The sequence below is a fragment of the Lynx canadensis genome, chromosome C1, assembly GCF_007474595.2.
Source record: "Lynx canadensis isolate LIC74 chromosome C1, mLynCan4.pri.v2, whole genome shotgun sequence".
Taxonomy (NCBI): Eukaryota; Metazoa; Chordata; class Mammalia; order Carnivora; family Felidae; genus Lynx; species Lynx canadensis.
The window spans coordinates 179,293,559-179,312,209 of record NC_044310.1 but is presented as its reverse complement, the minus strand read 5'-3'; positions in this window follow the sequence as shown (position 1 = coordinate 179,312,209).

Below are 18,651 nucleotides of genomic sequence, written 5' to 3'. Positions count from 1 at the left end.
GGCAAACGCAAGTACAAGTGGCAGGCGCGCGCGCGCACACACACACACACACACACACACACACACACACAAAGTGATCCAAGGTTTTGTGTAATATTAGGCAACAGTTTTTCATGTAATATTTCTAGGCTTCCAAATATTAAATAGAAATGTGCATATATATATACATATATATACACACATAATAAATAAATGAGTAATTTTTCTGATGGCATAATGCCACTCGTTTATTTTTTTATGCTAAGTAAATACTGCTTAATCTATTTGCCTGTAAATTTTCACTCTGTGGTCAGAATTGAACATGGTTTTTACAAAAAAGAACTGAATGTTCTTTCTCCATTTATTTCTTTTCCTTTGTTTTTTTTCAAGTGTTTTATTCAATAAAATAATTAACAGAGGGTTATTACAGTGAATGAGACACAGAGATAAAACTGTCATGCTTCAAATCTAAGGAATTTCCTTATTGACAATATAGAAGCAAGCCACAGAAAGTACAGGAAAGCAGCTAGGCCTTAAGTGGGATGAGAAACAAGATGGTTGATACCTTGGGATACTTTCAACCTTTTTTCTTTGTCTCTTCCACTTTTCTCTAAAAACCATTACCCTTCTTCTCATCTCCTGCCCCACAGGTAGTCTCAACCACATAGTAACAAAACATCTACTACAATAACTTAGCACACAATGAGTGCTGTGTGTGAAAATGTTCTTAATGCTTCACGTGTCATTGAATCCCAGTCCTATGCCTCTAAGTCAATATTAGTGGGATCCGGATTTTGAGAGGCAGCATCTCATAGAAATCAGAAACCAGATTCTTCGGCTCCTTTGGTTCTTTGGCTCTCTGGCTGCCAGATTCTTTGGCAGGAGGTAATACCTCCTGCAAGTGTTATGGATATTATAATTTTGCAAAATAAAACCACTTTAAATATAGAAAACTATTTAACCCAGGACTGAACTCCACCCAGTCCTACATAAAGATTGTCACCTCTACCTGATACGGCTGTCCTGATCAAGGGCCGCATCTCCAACAGCCATGGATTCCACTGTATGGAGGGGGAAAAGTGAGTTCTTGGGAAAAATATGACAACATCTACATATGTTTCATCTAAAAATTAACAAAGACATTAAGCTGTACGAATATTTGATGCACAGTTTGCTCCCATGGTCCTCCTTGGCTCCGGGAGACTCCCTTTCATGTATCACAATGCACAGGAGTTCCTACCGTAAGTTCCACATTATAAAGTGTCTTCACTCCTCCCTTTTGCCTTCGGAGCATTGCAATATGCTGCATGTACGGGCCTTGGGAAATGCCCTAATTTTAACTCCACTAACTCTCACAAAACTGTTACGTGACTTGGAAAACTCTTCAATGAAACCACAGCGAAGGATAAGCAAATACACAAATATGAGAAAACAAAAATGAATCAAAAGACTGTGTGTGTGTATGTATATATGTCCATCCTTATCCTAGTACATGCTCTTTATTAGCTGCATTACAGTGGCAAAGAACACTAACAATCTAAACTATTACACCCTTGCGGCGCCTGGGTGGCGCGGTCGGTTGAGCATCCGACTTCAGCCAGGTCACAATCTCGCGGTCCGTGAGTTCGAGCCCCGCGTCGTGCTCTGGGCTGATGGCTCGGAGCCTGGAGCCTGTTTCCGATTCTGTGTCTCCCTCTCTCTCTCTGCCCCTCCCCCGTTCATGCTCTGTCTCTCTCTGTCCCAAAAATAAACAAACGTTGAAAAAAAAAAAATTTTAAACTACTATACCCAGAATTTTGCTCACATTTTTGAAATACTCATTTGGAATATGGATTATCCACTAATATAAATGAAAGCACATCATTGTTCACAGGGACTGTGGCAATAAGGAAGCTAAAACCAACTCCAGGATGTCACTGATATGGTTAAATTCTCAAATCAAGATCTTTATAATATTTACAGAAATTTAGTGATGGAGTAGGAGGAATGATGAAAATCATATCAGGTAGAACACTGAATATTTTAAGGCAAAATACTTAAAAGAATAATTAAAAAGAAAGATACTGTTCATATTCACTTAATATAAAGAAAAGTGTTCCAAATTTTGTGTTTAATTTTTTTTGTTTCCCTGATGAAAAGTGGCTGTCAGTAAACTACTATCTAGAAAATGCAAAATAAAAAACATGAGCCTTGACTGTTATTTTGTAAAATTACTTCAATTTACCTTTCATATTATTTTACTTTTTTATTTAGGAAGAGGTTTGAAAGTGAGTCTTTCACATCACTGGTAAAATTTTCTGCGTTGTCAGTTTTCTTTATAGGTAATATTATCTGTTATTCATTCCATTTGCCTTACAACTTTTCCTTTAAATTTCTTTGGCTTTCCAGCCAGTTTCTTTTTATCTTCTCTCATTTTTAATTTTTTGTTCTATGCTTTCAAGTTTTTCTGTAATTTTATAAATCACATATAATATTTCTTTTCAAAATTATCTGTTTCCCATGTAAAAGTGTCAAAGTAGGACTAATTTCTCTTTGATGCAATACTTATCTCCCTTTATAGAACAAAATTTGAAATAAACCTGTAGGATTATATTGTGATAGTCAACATCGGGAGATGTAATAACTTACTTATTTTTGTAAAACTATATTTTACCCCAAGAGGTCTTATATTTTCCATTTCAGTCTTCATTGTCTTGGATATTCATCTATAAGATTGATTTATAAGCAGAAACATTGGACAGATTTTTACTGCAGAACTACATATAAGGCTCTGTTGAACTCAAGGGAAATCTATTTTGCCCACTCGTGTTTCTGTCTTATGTGAAGATAATTTATAATTATCTTATAAATTATATTATTTATAATTTGAAGTTTGTTTTTCTATTAACATGAAAATATTTAATACAAATGGTAAATATCCACAATTAAAAAATTTCTTTCCATGAGATCCTAAAAAGGAATTCCTAGTCCATTCATGATTCCTGTTTCCAGAAATATTTTCTGCCTATAAATGTATTATATTCAGTTTTATTGACCTAGGACTCTGCACAAGGATTTAGGGACTGCATTACTTAGTTTTAAATAGTATGTAGCAAAAAGCATCAATAGTTCATACAATTCTGCCATGCAGTAAAATGTAGCATGATAAAACTTGTGCTTAGTCCCACTAATTTAGCTATTTCTCATAAGTGGGAGATTAATTATATAAAAGGGTTCAGAGAGACAAGGGCTCAGATGGGAAGATAATTGGCCTAAATTTCTGTCCTCTGTGTGGGCTAAGCCAGTGACATTTGGTGAACAGACAAAATATCCTCCCTAATATCTTGATCAAAAACCATTAAATTAGCTTTAAAGTACTATATGCAAAACACCTGCATGGTCATAGTTTAATGCACAAGCAAAAAAAGAAAAACAAAAAAAAAAACAGAATCAAAATAAGATGAAGTATATAAACTGATTATGAAAAATTAAAAATGTCAAACTAAATATATAAAATATCAAGATACCCTAAGATTATCAAATTGATATCTATTTTATTTAGATTTCCCTTAAAAAAAACTGCTATTTTTTTTTCAAAATTGAAGATTGGCCGTCTATGTGAAACTTTGGTATTTTCTGCTCTTCATTTTCCTCTTCAAATATATTCTGGTAAAAATCTCTGTTTATGATCCAAAGATAATCCCAGCTGCCACATCACAGGAAGAAAACTGAAGTATATAAAACTTTAAGAAGGAAACACCCTTCTGTTCCACTCCATAAATTTTTTAGAAGCTGACATCTAATGTGTCAACAAAATTCCATGAGCAAGAAAAGGCAATCCCAAGAGAACCTCTAGACTACAGATGACAACAATAAAGATACTATAAGCACACTGAAGAGTGTATTGTCAGCATTAATTCCACATTCTAGAACGTTGAGACATTTTATTCATTCCGTTTTTTCTTTTTTTTGCTATTTCAGTAATTTTACCTCAGACATATATTCACTATGTTAGATTCCATCCTTCAAAACACATTTCATTGAAAGGTGAACAGACAGACAAATCAGCATATGACATGGTGACTGCATTTTTACATTAATGGGGGAATACGTATAGTCTTCAAAATTGTTAGTAGAAACGATTTAAAACATGAGCCCTAAAATCTTATTTTTACATTTGCCTATCATCCAGTGTTTCAAATCTACTCATAGAAGAAATTAGTTTAGAAGAAACAAGGTATAAACAATATAATCGTGGTATGTTTGATTTTATAATACTATCTAGTAGAAAACATAGAATTGCTTAATGTTACAACAATATATATATTTTAACATTGACCTCTTTATATAAAATGATGTCACAAGGAATAGAAATAAACTGTTGGATTATGATAAAACTAGACTTCCATCGTGAATCATGAAACATTAAGAATATATTTGTAATGTGGTGCCTGTGTGGTTCAGTCAGTTGAGAGTACACTCTTGACGTAGGCTCAGGTCATAATCTCGTGGTTCATGGGATCATGCCCCACATAGGGCCCTGGGCTTACAACATGGAGCCTGCTTGAGATTCTCTCTCCCTCCCTTTCTCTCTGCCCTCCTCTCTCTTTCTCTCTCAAAAAATAGAGAAAAAAAATCTTTAAAAATACATGATTAATTGCTTATATATAACATCATAACCATCAGTTAAATGCAAATTTTGGTTATTTTATTCTTTTTTACATGCAGTACCAGGGATATATGCCATTGGCTTTGGTCTTTTCCAACTACAAAAAGATGTTCTAACATTTTAAAATATTTCACCAAAAAAACAAAGACCCCAAACTTGGATTATAAAATTATTAATCTGTCCCACATTACTTCATTAATTACCAAGTTATTTATTGATTGCAAAGAATAGGTCAATAAGCTAAACAAGTGCATATTACAAATGAATCAGATTTATAGAGGCAATTTCTACCCTTCTGCCTACTGCCACAAAAGTATCATCTACCAAAAAAAAAAATGCGCAGTATACGTTAAAACTGTTGCTTTGGGGCTTCGCCATTTGCTTTTTATTTTAGAGGGGTTGTTAAACCTATTTTGTACATATCTGCTTTATTTCCTTGACTCATTCTTAAGCAAAAAATCATTTTTCCACTTTGATAGAAGCTGTGATATTTGAATAATGTGCTTTGGGGAGGGTTGAACAGCAGTTTGTGTGGAGGAAGATATACTGAATATTTGATGAGTACAAACAGAATGTGGTAATTATCAGCACTATGTATCAAATATCGTTTATTTCTCTCTTTGGGGCAACTTATCTATAGGGTTTCCTTTCACAGACCTTCTGTGACTATGTGGGGCACTATGATTAGTTCTGGTCACTGAGTTGTGGGTGGCTGGAACATGAGCATGTAAGACACCCTAGAGCTCTCTTTTTTGTCCATCAAAACACCTGATGTTTCAGGGGTATTTGTTTTATTAGCTTGGGTCTTACTCCCATAAGCACACAGGAACAACGATTTATCAAAATGTTTTAATCTTTTCCAACCTGATTGGTAAAAAATGGAACTTATTTTAGTTTTAATTTGAATCTTTTATTGTATTTTCAGCTTTTAATCTTTTTTAAAATGTTTACATTTATTTATTTTTGAGAGAAAGAGAGAGCGACACACAGGCGGGGAAGGGGCAGAGAGAGAGAGGGAGACAGAGTCCTATAAGCAGGCTCTGGGCTGACAGCACCCAATACAGGGCTCGATTTCAGGAACTGTGAACTGTGAGGTCATGACTTGAGCCGGATTTAGAGTCAGATGCTGAACTGAGCCTCCCAGGCCCCCTGTTAGTTTTTAGCATTCCTATATCTTATCTTAAAGTGGTTTATTTGTGTCACTTATCTATATACTTTTTGTGTATTTTTGTTTGATCTGAAAATAACTTATGTATGTTATATCTGCATCCGAACTGTGACCTCCCAATATATATATTTTTAACTATATCATTTGTTATTTGACTTGGCCTTGCTGACTTTCAAGTTATGGACTTCTTTTAAGACTAACCATTACATTTGTTTTCTCTCTTAGAATGTCATCCCAAACTAAGACATTGCAAATGAAGTCTCCCTGGTTTCTCTTTGCATTTTTAAGACTCTGTATTAAAGCTTTTGGTAAATCAGGAATTTTGGAATAATATGGTAGTGACCATGCTTCATTTTCTAGTTATTTAAATCTTTGTGTAGCAGTTAAAACATTTCCTCATTTATAGACTGAACATTTCTTGTTGAATTTACTCTGTTATATATTCCTTCCAATAATAAATGGGGTGTTTTCTGCCACTTTATTTTCCATCTGATTCTTTACTTAGAAATAGTATTGATTGTTCCACCAAAAAGTTTAAAACTCTACTAATAATGAATTGAAACCTTGCATGGGTTTTTCTATTAAGCACAATACTGACTTTTGAGTTAGCTGGATAAAGAGACAGGTAGATAGGTAGGTTAAAATAATAATTTACAGAAAGGATTATAGACAATACACACACACGCGCGCGCGCGCACACACACACACACACACACCCAAGAGAGAGAAAGAAAAAGGATCATATGATCAATATATTTTTAACCCAAACTATCCTTGAATTCCTAGTAGGAGTACTACATGACTATGGTTTATTATTCTTTAGTATACTCTTGGATTATATTTGTGAATATCTGATTTAGGAATCTGTGACTTATATCATAACTGATATTTGCCTATAACTTCTGTTTTTGTCAAGTGTGTGTGTGTGTGTGTGTGTGTGTGTGTGTGTGTGTGTGTGTGTCAGAGAGAGAAAGAGATTAAAGAAGTGGTCTCTTGCTTCATAGAAAATAATGGAATTGTTTCTTCTTTCTCTACTAGTATTCTTTATAAAGCACTGTACTTACCTCCTCTTGAAAGATGTGGTACAATTCATATCAAACTATACTTTATACTCCTACCAACAATGAATGTTCACGTTTGTCTGCCTCTTCACCAGCACTGATACTGTCAGTCTTTTTTGGATTTTAGCTTTTCTAATAGGTATGTGGAGACATTATCTTGCTTTGATTTGCGATTTTCAAATGATAAATGATATTAAGCATCCCGTCACATGCTTGCTTGCCATGTGCATATTTTTCTGGTAAATTTTTATGCAGATATTTTGCCAATCTTTAAAAAAATAGGCTGCTTGTCTTCCTATTATTGAATTTTAAGAATTATCTGTGTATTTTGATAAGTTCTTCATCATATGTTTTGCAAATATTTTCTTGAAGATGGTGACTTGTGTCTTTATCCTGTTAACTGTTTTACATAAAAGATTTAAACTTTAATACAGTTCAAATTTCATTTTTTTCCTTTATTAATCATGTCTTTGGTATTGTATCTAAAAATTCATACCCAAACCCAAGGTCACTTAGATTTTCAGTAAAGATTGTGTTTTTTTTTAAACATTTATTTATTATTGAGAGACAGAGACACAGAGCGTGAGCAGGGGAGGGGAGAGAGAGGGGAAACACAGAATCTGAAGTAGGCTCCAGGCTCTGAGCTGTCAGCACAGAGCCCGACGCAGGGGGTGTGAGATCGCATGAACTGTGAGATCATGACCTGAGCTGAAGTCGATCGCCTAACCAACTGAGCCACCCAGGCGCCCCAAGATCATGTTTTTTAGAGCAATTTTCAGTTTACATTAAAATTGAGAGGAAGGTTAGAGAGAATTCCCATATACCTTTTGTCCTCAGACATGCATAGCCTCTCCTATTATCAACAGCACTCAAAAGAGTGGTATCATTTTTACCAAAAATAAATCTACACTGATACATTATAATCACCCAAGTCCACAGATTACAATACACATCACTCTTAGTGTTGTATATTTGATGGGTTTGGACAAATATATAATGAAAAACATTCACCACTATAATAGCAGTATTTTTACTATCCTAAAAATCATATGCTCAACATAATAATCTCTCCCCACTCTTCTACTTATATAAAACTTATATATTAAACTCATCATTAAACTTTGGATAGGTATATACTGCAATCTTGCCTTAATCACTTATTAGTTCTAGGGTAGTTAATTGTTTGGGACTTTCTATTCAAAAATTGTCTTATTATAAAAAGAGTTCTATTCCTTCATCACCAATCTATGTTTTATTTCTCTTTCTTATTTTATTGAATTAGCTATGACTTCCAGTCAATATTGTGTAAGACTAGTGAGAAGAACTCGCCTTATTACTGATCTGAAGGGGAAAGCATACAGTTTATCACCATTATGTGTGATATTTGTTGTGAGGTGTTTTTTTTTTTTTGTAGATTTTACTTATTAAGTTTTATTATTTGATTTTCAAATGTTGAGCCAGTCTTATGTATGTGGAATAATCACAATTGGTTGTAGTATATTATTTATATATTTTTGGTTTTAACTAATATTTTTGAAAATGCTTATATCTATGTTCATAAAAAAGAGTGATATGTAGTTTTCCTTTATTTTAATGTTTTTATTGAGTTTTGTTATCAGAGTAATGATGGCTTCACAGAATGAATTAGGAAACATTCCTTTCATTTCTTTTTCCTGAAAGAGATTGAATAGATTTATTTCTTCCTTAAATAGATGTAAGAATTCAGTGGTGAAACCATCTTGGCTAGTGCTTCCTTTTTTTTTTTTTTGGATATTTATTAATTATGGGTCTAATTTCTTTAATAGCTATAGATCTATTCAGGTTAACTAGTTCCCCAGGTGTGTGTTTTATAGATTATTTCTTTCAGTGAATTGTTCCACGTCCTATAGATTATCAAATCTGGTGGCATGTTATCATTCACAATATTCTTTTATTATCCTTTAAATGTCTAAGATCAGTATCGGTTACCTCTCTTATTTCTACTATGAGTAATTCGTGTTTATGCTCTCTTTTCTTGCTTAGTTAGCTAGAGGGTTGTCAATATTATTGATCTTTCTGTAGAATAAGCTTCTGACTTAATTCATTTTTTTCTACTAATTTCCAGAAGTTGGGTATCTTCTGTTATAAGGTACCTGAACTACCTGTGAAACAGTACAGCATAATTTGAAAATGGACTTAAATTTGTTGTAAACATATACTGCAAAGTATAGAGCAACCAGTAGATTAAAATATGATTTTAATCAGTGGCTAAGAGAAGAGAGAAAATGGAACCATAAAATATTCATTTAAAACCAGGGTAGGGGCGCCTGGGTGGCACAGTCGGTTAAGCTGCCGACTTTGGCTCAGTTCATCATCTCGTGGTCCGTGAGTTCGAGCCCCGCGTCAGGCTCTGTGCTGACAGCTCAGAGCCTGGAGCCTGTTTTGGATTCTGTGTCTCCCTCTGACCCTCCCCTGTTCATGCTCTGTCTCTCTCTGTCTCAAAAATAAATAAACGTTAAAAAAATTAAAAAATAAAACCAGGGAAGGCAGAAAAAGGGGGAAAAATGAATAATCACAAGGAGTAGAAAACTGTTACCAACAGATTTAACTCATCTGTATCACTAATCAGTTTTAAATGTGAATGGCCTGGGGTGCCTGGGTGGTTCAGTTGGTTGAGAATCTGACTCTTGATTTTGGCTCAGGTTATGATCCCAGGGTCATGAGATGGAGCCCTGTATCAGTCTCTGTGCTGTGCATGGAGCCTGTTTAAAATCTCCCTCCCATTGTTCCTCTCCCCTGTTCACACGCTCTAAAATAAAAAAAAAATAAAAAAAAATTAAAAACTAAATGTGAATGGTCCAAATGCATGAATTAAAATACAAAAACTATCAGAATTGATTTTTTGAAAAAAGACTCAATTATATATTAAAAGAAGCATACTTTAAATGCAATCACACTGATAGATTAAAAGAAAGTAGATGGAGAAAAATACACGATAATACAATAATCAAAAGATACCTGAGGTCAATATATTAATTTCAAAAAAGAAGACTTCAAAGCAAGAGCAAGTTTCAGGGATAAGGAGGAGCACTACATAATGGTAAAAGGATCAATACTCCAAAAAGACACAACAGTCTTTAATGCATTTGTACCTAACAAGAAAATATCAAAATATGAAATATCTAAGGCAAGAACTGATAGAACTGCAAAGAGTAATAGAAAAAGCCACTCATATTTAGAGACTTCAACATCTTCAGTAATTGACATATCCAACAAAAACATCAGCAAGGATATAGTTGAGCTGAATAGCACCTCAGTAAAGTGGAACATTGCCATTTATAGGATACTTCATACAATAGCAGAATACACTTTCTTCTTAACCTCTCATGGAACATCTTCAAAGACAGACCACAATCTGGGCCATAAAAAAACATCTTATCAATTTCAAACAGTATATATCTTACAACATATGTTCTCAGTGCATGGGATTAAACTAAAAACCAATAACAGAATGGAATTAGACTAGAAATCAGTAACTGATAGCTGGAATATCCCAAAATATTTGGAGATATACAATACAGTTCTAAACAGAAAATGGGTCAAAAAGGAAGTCTCAAGAGAAATGAAAAAAAAATATGTTGAACTAAAATAAGAATGCAACTTACCAAAGTTTGTAGTGCTTATAGGGAAATTTATAGCATTAAGTGCATATATCAGAAAAGAAGAAAGATCTGAAATCAGTAATCTAAGGCCCCACCTTAAGAAAATAGAAAAAAAAGGGGCCACATATACCTAAAAGAAACTGTATTAAAGATAATCAAACTTAGAGCAGAAATATTATTTTAATAAATTTTGTTTGTAAATTTTTTACTTTTACAATGTAAGGTGAATAATTTATTTTCATGTTTTTTGTTTATAAATATATTTTAGTTAGTGTTTCAGAGATTTGATTTAATTTTAGTGATTCAAATTATTATCCAATATTTTTATTTTTATTTATTCCTAAGAATTTCTAGAATTCCAAATCCCACTTAAAATGTATGGTTGTAATTACTTTCTCATTTTACTGAAGTGATATCAGCAAGTACATATCTATACAATTCAAATAGCCATTATTTGGATTGGTTTCCTTTGTGGCCTATTTTTGTTTAACACTTTAGTAGAATTCCAAGAAAAATAGTGTGTGTGTGTGTGTGTGTGTGTGTGTGTGTGTGTGTGTGTGCGCGCGCGCGCGCGCGTTTCTTCATTATTGGGAGGAAGGGGGTTTAGTTCTTTTGGTCCTGCCTCAGTTGGTCAGGAATTCATGGGAAGCTTGGCTGGATAATTCTGACCCAGGGAGTTTCTTAAGAGGTTGCACTCATAGGTTAGCCAGGACTGCAGGCCTTTGAAGTCTTTACTGGAGCTGGAGGAACTCCTTCTACAGTAACTCACTTGCATGCTTAGCCAAGTTGGTGGTGGGTGTTGGTTGGAGTGCTTAGTTCCTATTCTTCTGGGCCTCTCCACAGGGCTACTTGAGTATTCTCACCACCTACTGAGACTGATTGGTCCTGTTACTTCAGCCACACTTGGCTGAATTAAGTGTGTTGAATTGCAGTTTCTCAAAAAAGGACTCTGGAACGAAATTCCATGACTTGTTGCATGTCAGGAATATTTGATAATGTAAAAAGTTTCAGTCATACTTTTCTTCACTCAACACTTTAAATATATTGCTCTACTGCCTTCTAGTATTTAATATAACTGTAAAGAAGTGTGAAACCAGTCTTCTGTTTCTTTTAGGTGATTTGTTCTTTACTTTTGGGGCCAAATTTTTGTGTTAAGAAATCTCTTTAATATTAGTCACCCAATTTTGTTTCCCTCCCCACCTCTAAAGTGCTGGGTATTGTTCACCTAAAGTTTTAAAGCTTTTGTTTTTCAAAATGCGTGTTGTATTTTGGCTACTTTTTTTATATTACTTTTGTAATCTACTTCTAAGGCATTGAAGATTGATGATGCACACATCATCAATTTCCTAGGTGACCATTTCAATCATTTTTCTCTGATAAAGCCTTTTACTTATTTTTGCTTTTTCATTTTTTATTATTATATGTTACTTCATGTCCATTACTATGTTTCAACAGTGTCTATTCTCATTTGTGCTGGTTACAAAAAGACCTTCTTTGGGGAGATATTTTTTCTTCCCTGAACTCTGGTGGTCCATATTCCATCTTTTTTTTTCTCACCTATTTTTTTCTTAACTCTTATAAATTTGATGAACTTTTCAATTCTACATGTAATGGATTCAGCATTCTTTCCCCCAAATACATGTCTATCAGAACTTCACAATATAATCTTATTTGAAAATAAGGCCTTTTCACATGCCATTAAGATGAGGTCATATTGAATTAGGGTGGGCCTTGTAAGAGTGACAGGTATATTTATAGAAGAGGACAAATCCACTGACATACACACACAGAAGTCATGTAAATATGGAGGCAGCTATTGAAATGATACATCTAGAACCTAAGATTTCTAGCACATACCCCAAACTAGTAAAAGGCAAGGGAGGCTTTCCAGAGCTAGAGACTGTCAGAGGGAGTATGGCCTTACTGTTACCTTAGGACCTAAACAATAGATGTGATGTTTTTCACTATTTTTTTAATTTATGGATTTTTGACACAATACTTTTCATGTTTTCTCTGATAATATTAATATGTTCAGTTTTATATGTCTATTTGGTTTTCTTGCTTCTTTAAAAAATCTATTAATTTAAAATATATTCTGATTTATTTTCAATTTATTAATCATCACTCTATGAGGTTAAAACCTGTATATTTGTCTTTCTATTTACTGTTTAACTGAATTACAATGCCCTTGGGGATAAGATTCCTTTTCCTTAAAATATTTAACTTTGCCCCATTTCTAGCATCAATATGTTTCCATTCCAATTTTACCTTAGCCCATTATATTTGTGTTCTTCTTATTCTAATAACAGCAGAAAATTTCTTTACCATGAGTAAATTCACCACGTTATATCTTAATGTTAGCTATTCTCTATTCTAGAACATATTTTTCCCCTACAATTTCAGTTTTTCCTTCACTCAAAATATATTTTCGTTTCTCTAATATATCTGTTAATATATACTATTTTCAGTTTCTTATTCTCTTCTCAGGGCTAGTAATTACATTTAGCTGGGTCTTTACCCTTCAGAGCTCTCTATTAAGTTTGCTTTAGCATAGATATTGTGTGGTGGTTTTTCATCTATTAGAGAGCAGACCACTCTGATTAATAATTTTAATTACAAAATTGCTGCCTCTATTCTCTCCATTCTTGATTCTGGTTGGTCTTTTGACAAAATAATATTTGCATATTTCGCTTTAAATCTATTCTTCATCTTTTTTCTAGTGTGGAAATCTATATATGGCTATTGAGATATTAGAGATACATTGTACTGTTCAAAATTGAACATCCCTGTTCTCATGAAAATTATTGTCGGGAGGGAATTGAGCACATGACCCAAAGACTATCATCAATAAGACAATCAAAGGAGTAAAACCACCACAAAAATAAATACATGTCTGAGGAGGCAACAAGCTAATTATGCCACTAAAACTGAAATGCATCTTCTTATTTTCTGGTATTCACCAAGTTTGTTTAGATTGTGTACCATTCTTTCTTAATTTCCTCTTTTAACTTTTGAGAACCTCCCATGTTTTAATAAAACTAAGAGCGCCTCTGCCCTTTTCAAACAAAAGAACATAATTTAATGATTACATGAAAAGAATTGAGAAAAGAATGTGGAAGCTCGATTTGAACGGAGGATGGTTTGCAGGTTATAATGTGATGTCATTCAAATAAGACGTTGTTACTATTATCCAGATAAGAGTGGCAGCATCCAGGATAGAGAAATATGATGTATTTCATATGTAAAGATCTCTATTCTTAGGTATAGTTTTAAGACATAATTATTAGTCATTGTTATTAGACACAAGATAGCCAATGTGGAGAGCTAACACAGAACAGTCTGCATTTAAAACATCGGAATCTTTACAAGACTGGCAATGCCTATCTTGGAACGGACCCTTGGTATTACTGAAACCAGCACAATTTTGTAGAAATTTACTGAATCAACTGTGATATGTAGACCTTGGGTTCATTTGTAAATTTTAGAACTGACTCCGTACTGAGCATTTCTTATTCTGGTAATAAGAATTCCACTTTCCTTTCATGAACCCCCAAGTCTATACATTTCTGATAGATCTGTCAATCATAGTATACTACTGTTGACATAGTGGTGGACATATTACCAAATAGTGGTTATTTTAAAACCTCTTCCTGCCCACAGAATTTGATTAAAATAGTAGGCATATAATACAAACAGAGACTATTAAAATATTTTCCTGGAAATGTCCAGGCAGCTTTCTCTTTGAGTAATCCTTTAAGTTTCTTAAATGTCTGGTCCAGTAATTTTCATTCCTTTAATGCTTCGAGGAAAAAAAAAAACACTTAAATAAGAGAATAAGGAGGGAGAAAGGTCATAAAGATTGAAGAAGGCAATGCGATGACTGAAGCAAGATGCCATGCTGATGGCTTTGAAGACTGTGCATGACCCAAGAACACAAGGAATGGATCTGGAGAAAGTGGAAATGGCAAGGAAATGAGTTCTTCCCTAAAGCCTTCAGAGGGAGGGTGCCCTCCTCAGATCTTGACCTACTTCACTGAACTGTGAGTTTTGACCTACAGAACTGTAAGTGTACCATTCTGTGTTGTTTAGGACACCGTATTCATGGTAATTTTGTTAAATCAGGCATAGAAACTAATGCTACACACACACACACACACACTTATACTTTATGTGTACACATATATATACTGAGTTTTTTTTTTTTAAAGTATAGTTGACACACAGTGTTACATTACTTTCAGGTGTATAACACAGTGAATCCACAACTATGCATCATACTATCTATGCTCAGGTCACCATACAACACTATTACCATACCATTGCCTATATTTCCTATGTCAATCCTTTAGTGCCATAACTAAAAGCCTCCCACTCCTATTCATCCATCTTCCCCACCTCTCCACTTCCCCCTGGCAAACAGCAGGGTTTTTTTCTGTGTTTATTTATGCTTAGTTTTAATAGCAAGGCTATGCTAAACTTAATGACAGATTAGAATCTTTACCATAACTTTCTATACTATCTATACATTTTTTAAAATGACTTAGGAATTTTCTACTCCTTGAAGTTTCACTCTATATCTTTAGTATTTGAATCTTCCATTTTTATACCAACAGGCAGTCTTTTGAATATACTTTAATGAGTATTACAACTATGCTCTTTTGAGGGTCTGATTCAGATTTTCTGTATTGCATGGAATATCAATCTCTTGTGGCTCTTGCAAGTGTAAGAGCCAATTTGTCAGCAATGCTGACCAGAATTCCAGAGAATACTCATTTTTTGAGTGAAAGCAATAAAATGATTCCTTATGAGTTTGTATGTATAAATTCTGAAGTGCGATTTCATAGAGCAGAAACAGATGAAGAGGTCAGGTAGTTATAAGCTAATGAGAAATAAATTGCTATAATCAGTGACCTAACATTGCCTGAAGGATTTCTTTCTACAGTAATGGATTCAGCTGGCAAAGGGTCTTAATGTTGCTGTTTGAAAGTCTTGTTTGGCATTTGTAGTATTATTCTAAAACTTGATTACACCATGGACAGGTTAATCCATTACAAAGCACTTGCCTGAAGTGATTTGATTTTAATGTTTCATGAGTAGCCAGTTGTACGGGACTAGATGTATAATTTCTTTACTTCCTACTAGTAGGATTACCCTTCTTTTCATTTATAAATATTTTTGTTCTGGTCTTTTGAGTAATACCTTTTTTTTTTCTTTAAGAAAAAAAAATGTTTATAGCTTAGAGGTCTGCTGATTTAAGGCTGCTATTAAAAATTATCTATTGATGGTTTATTTCAAAACTTAAACATTACCTAAGATCTATAGAAGAGAGGATTTTCCATTTGTTGACTTTTTTAGCCAGTCATCTTAAATTTTTCCTTTAGGCCTAGGGGTGATTTAAAAAAAAAAAAACAACTAATAATCTCTCTATGGATTACAATTAAACAAACGTAATTGAAGAGGTTGTTACCGCAACCATTGGGAATGATGATTTGATTTTAATAGTAACCAGTACTATTTATATCATATATTTACATTTTTCCCATTAGGCAAAGAGCATCTCCTGGCTTCCCTGGATGGGTCATATTGCCATATTTGTCCAACAAACAGGAGGTTTATTTTTATTTTTTTTCAACGTTTATTTATTTTTGGGACAGAGAGAGACAGAGCATGAACGGGGGAGGGGCAGAGAGAGAGGGAGACACAGAATCGGAAACAGGCTCCAGGCTCTGAGCCATCAGCCCAGAGCCTGACGCGGGGCTCGAACTCACGGACCGCGAGATCGTGACCTGGCTGAAGTCGGAGGCTTAACCGCCTGCGCCACCCAGGCGCCCCAAACAGGAGGTTTATTAATGTGACTCACTCTTTCATTCTATCGCCTTGCTACAGTGATGGCCAATGTTTCAGATAGCAATTGCCCTGTCAGCCTGGGAAAGAGCCGTGGAGCACAATCTCAAATGAACTGCAGTCAACATACAACCTGAGAAGAAAGCATTTATTGTTATAAGCCATAAAGATCTGGAATTATTTATTACTGCAGCATATCCTTGATTATTCTTTCTAATAGGAGATTATATGTATATACATGTGTATATATGTATGTGTGTGTATATATATTATTTAATCTGTAGGATTAATCTTTTCCCTGGTACCTAATTTAAGAATTAGTCTACAGATGCTTTACCCTTTGTCTTCTACATGCAAACTTGAAATAATAACACATAAGGTGTCATATCACATGAGAAAACTCTAACTGTCCCAGTTTAGTTTAAATATTTCTTTGCGACTATGTATATGGAAGTATAATAGAATACACTGTATAAAAGAAAACCATCAAGAAAATCACAAATCCAAAATCAAGGAAAAGTACAGGTCATGTATGAGATGTCTAAAAAATACCCTCCTTCTTCAAAAGCAGGGAGAAGCACTATTAAAAGTAAACTATTCTATGGGGCACCTGGGTGGCTCAGTTGATTAAGTGGCTGACATAAGCTCAGGTAATGACCTCAAGGTTCCTGACTTTGAGCCCTGCGTTGGGCTCTGTGTTGACATCTCAGAGCCTGGAGCCTGCTTCAGGTTCTGTGTCTCCCTCTCTCTCTGTCCCTACCCCACTGAAGCTCACTCACTCTCTCTCTTTCTCTCTCTCTCTCTCTCCCTCTCTCTCTCTCAAAAATAAACATTAAAAACTTTAAGAATCATCCCAGTACTTATTTCAAAAAATGTTAAGAAGACACATCTGCATGATTAAAGAATTTGAAATAATACAGAAATACTAAGGATTTCCTGTAAGATCAATATGTAATATATACATTTATGATATACTTACATAGATGTTTAACATATAAAATAAATAGACTTGAGAGTGGCCCATTTCATTCCATGTTTTAATGTTGTAATGAAATACCCTCAGATTGGATGAGGGAGGTCAAAGTTAAATGAGAAAATTCTGACAATTACATTCATTACGGTACATGGAAGATGAAAATCATTCCTTGCTCCTCATTTACTCTCTGTACTAAAAAAATATAGTGACTTTTAAAATCAATTATTTCTAATTTAAAATTTTACTTTCCAAAATTTTATAATATAATCCATCCAACAGAACACAGGTCCAATATCAGAACTTGGAAGAAACCTTCAATCACAAAGATTTACATCATCTACATATGTATAAAACTCCTATAACATCTATGGTACATACAAAAACACACACAATACACAGACTTTCTCATTGATGTTTTTCCCCATTCATTTATATCCCTCATTTAAGATCATTTTAAATATTTTATTTGGAAATTACATCCAAATAAGTATGTATTTACACATTAAAGTTTTCTTATTTTGTTTTATCTAATATTTTTAAGATTTAACAAGGCTGAAAATATTTAAGTGGATCCCAAAACAGTAAAAGTGAGATCTATTACATGTTAAAAAGTGTATCCTATGATTTAAATTAAGCATTTCTATTCATCTCCAAGTAAAAAAAAAATATATCACCCAGTGCCTTTCAAAAACACATGGAAACATATTCATGTCTAGTTAAAATAAATTAGAGGCTACTGGAAATTTAAATCATAGTGTACTGAGTTTTATAAATAGGCAAGGTAAGAAGTAAGTTCTCAATTTCATTTTTTCTCTTTTTCCAAGTTTAATGAGATGGTTGATGTTATTTTAAGTAATTTTTAAAATAAAATTCTCATATATCACATGACAAAAAATTTCTATGTGGCTTTACTTATTTTTTTATTCATGGCTCCATTTCTTTTGACAAAGAGTAATTCATTTTTGACCTTTCTATACTGAAAAAGTAATTCTTACAAAAGCCAAAAGCGAATTCCTCTTTATGTGCAGGTGTACAGATTCTAGTGGTTTCTACCAGAATTTATATGACCACTTGGATAACGGATTCTGGTAGCAGTACACACACTTATAAATGGATCGTGTAATTCAGTCCCTAGTCCTAGATCCTTATTAAATTACAGCTGGCATAATTATATAAAATCATATCAATTATACATACATATAAAAATTACAATAGCATAATTCATCATAAGCACTCATTTGCCAGAGGCTTCAAGAAACTTAAGCTAGAAATACAATAGGTGGCTTGAGATTGAACAAAAGATTATCTTTAAACTCCATTTATCTTAAGAACAA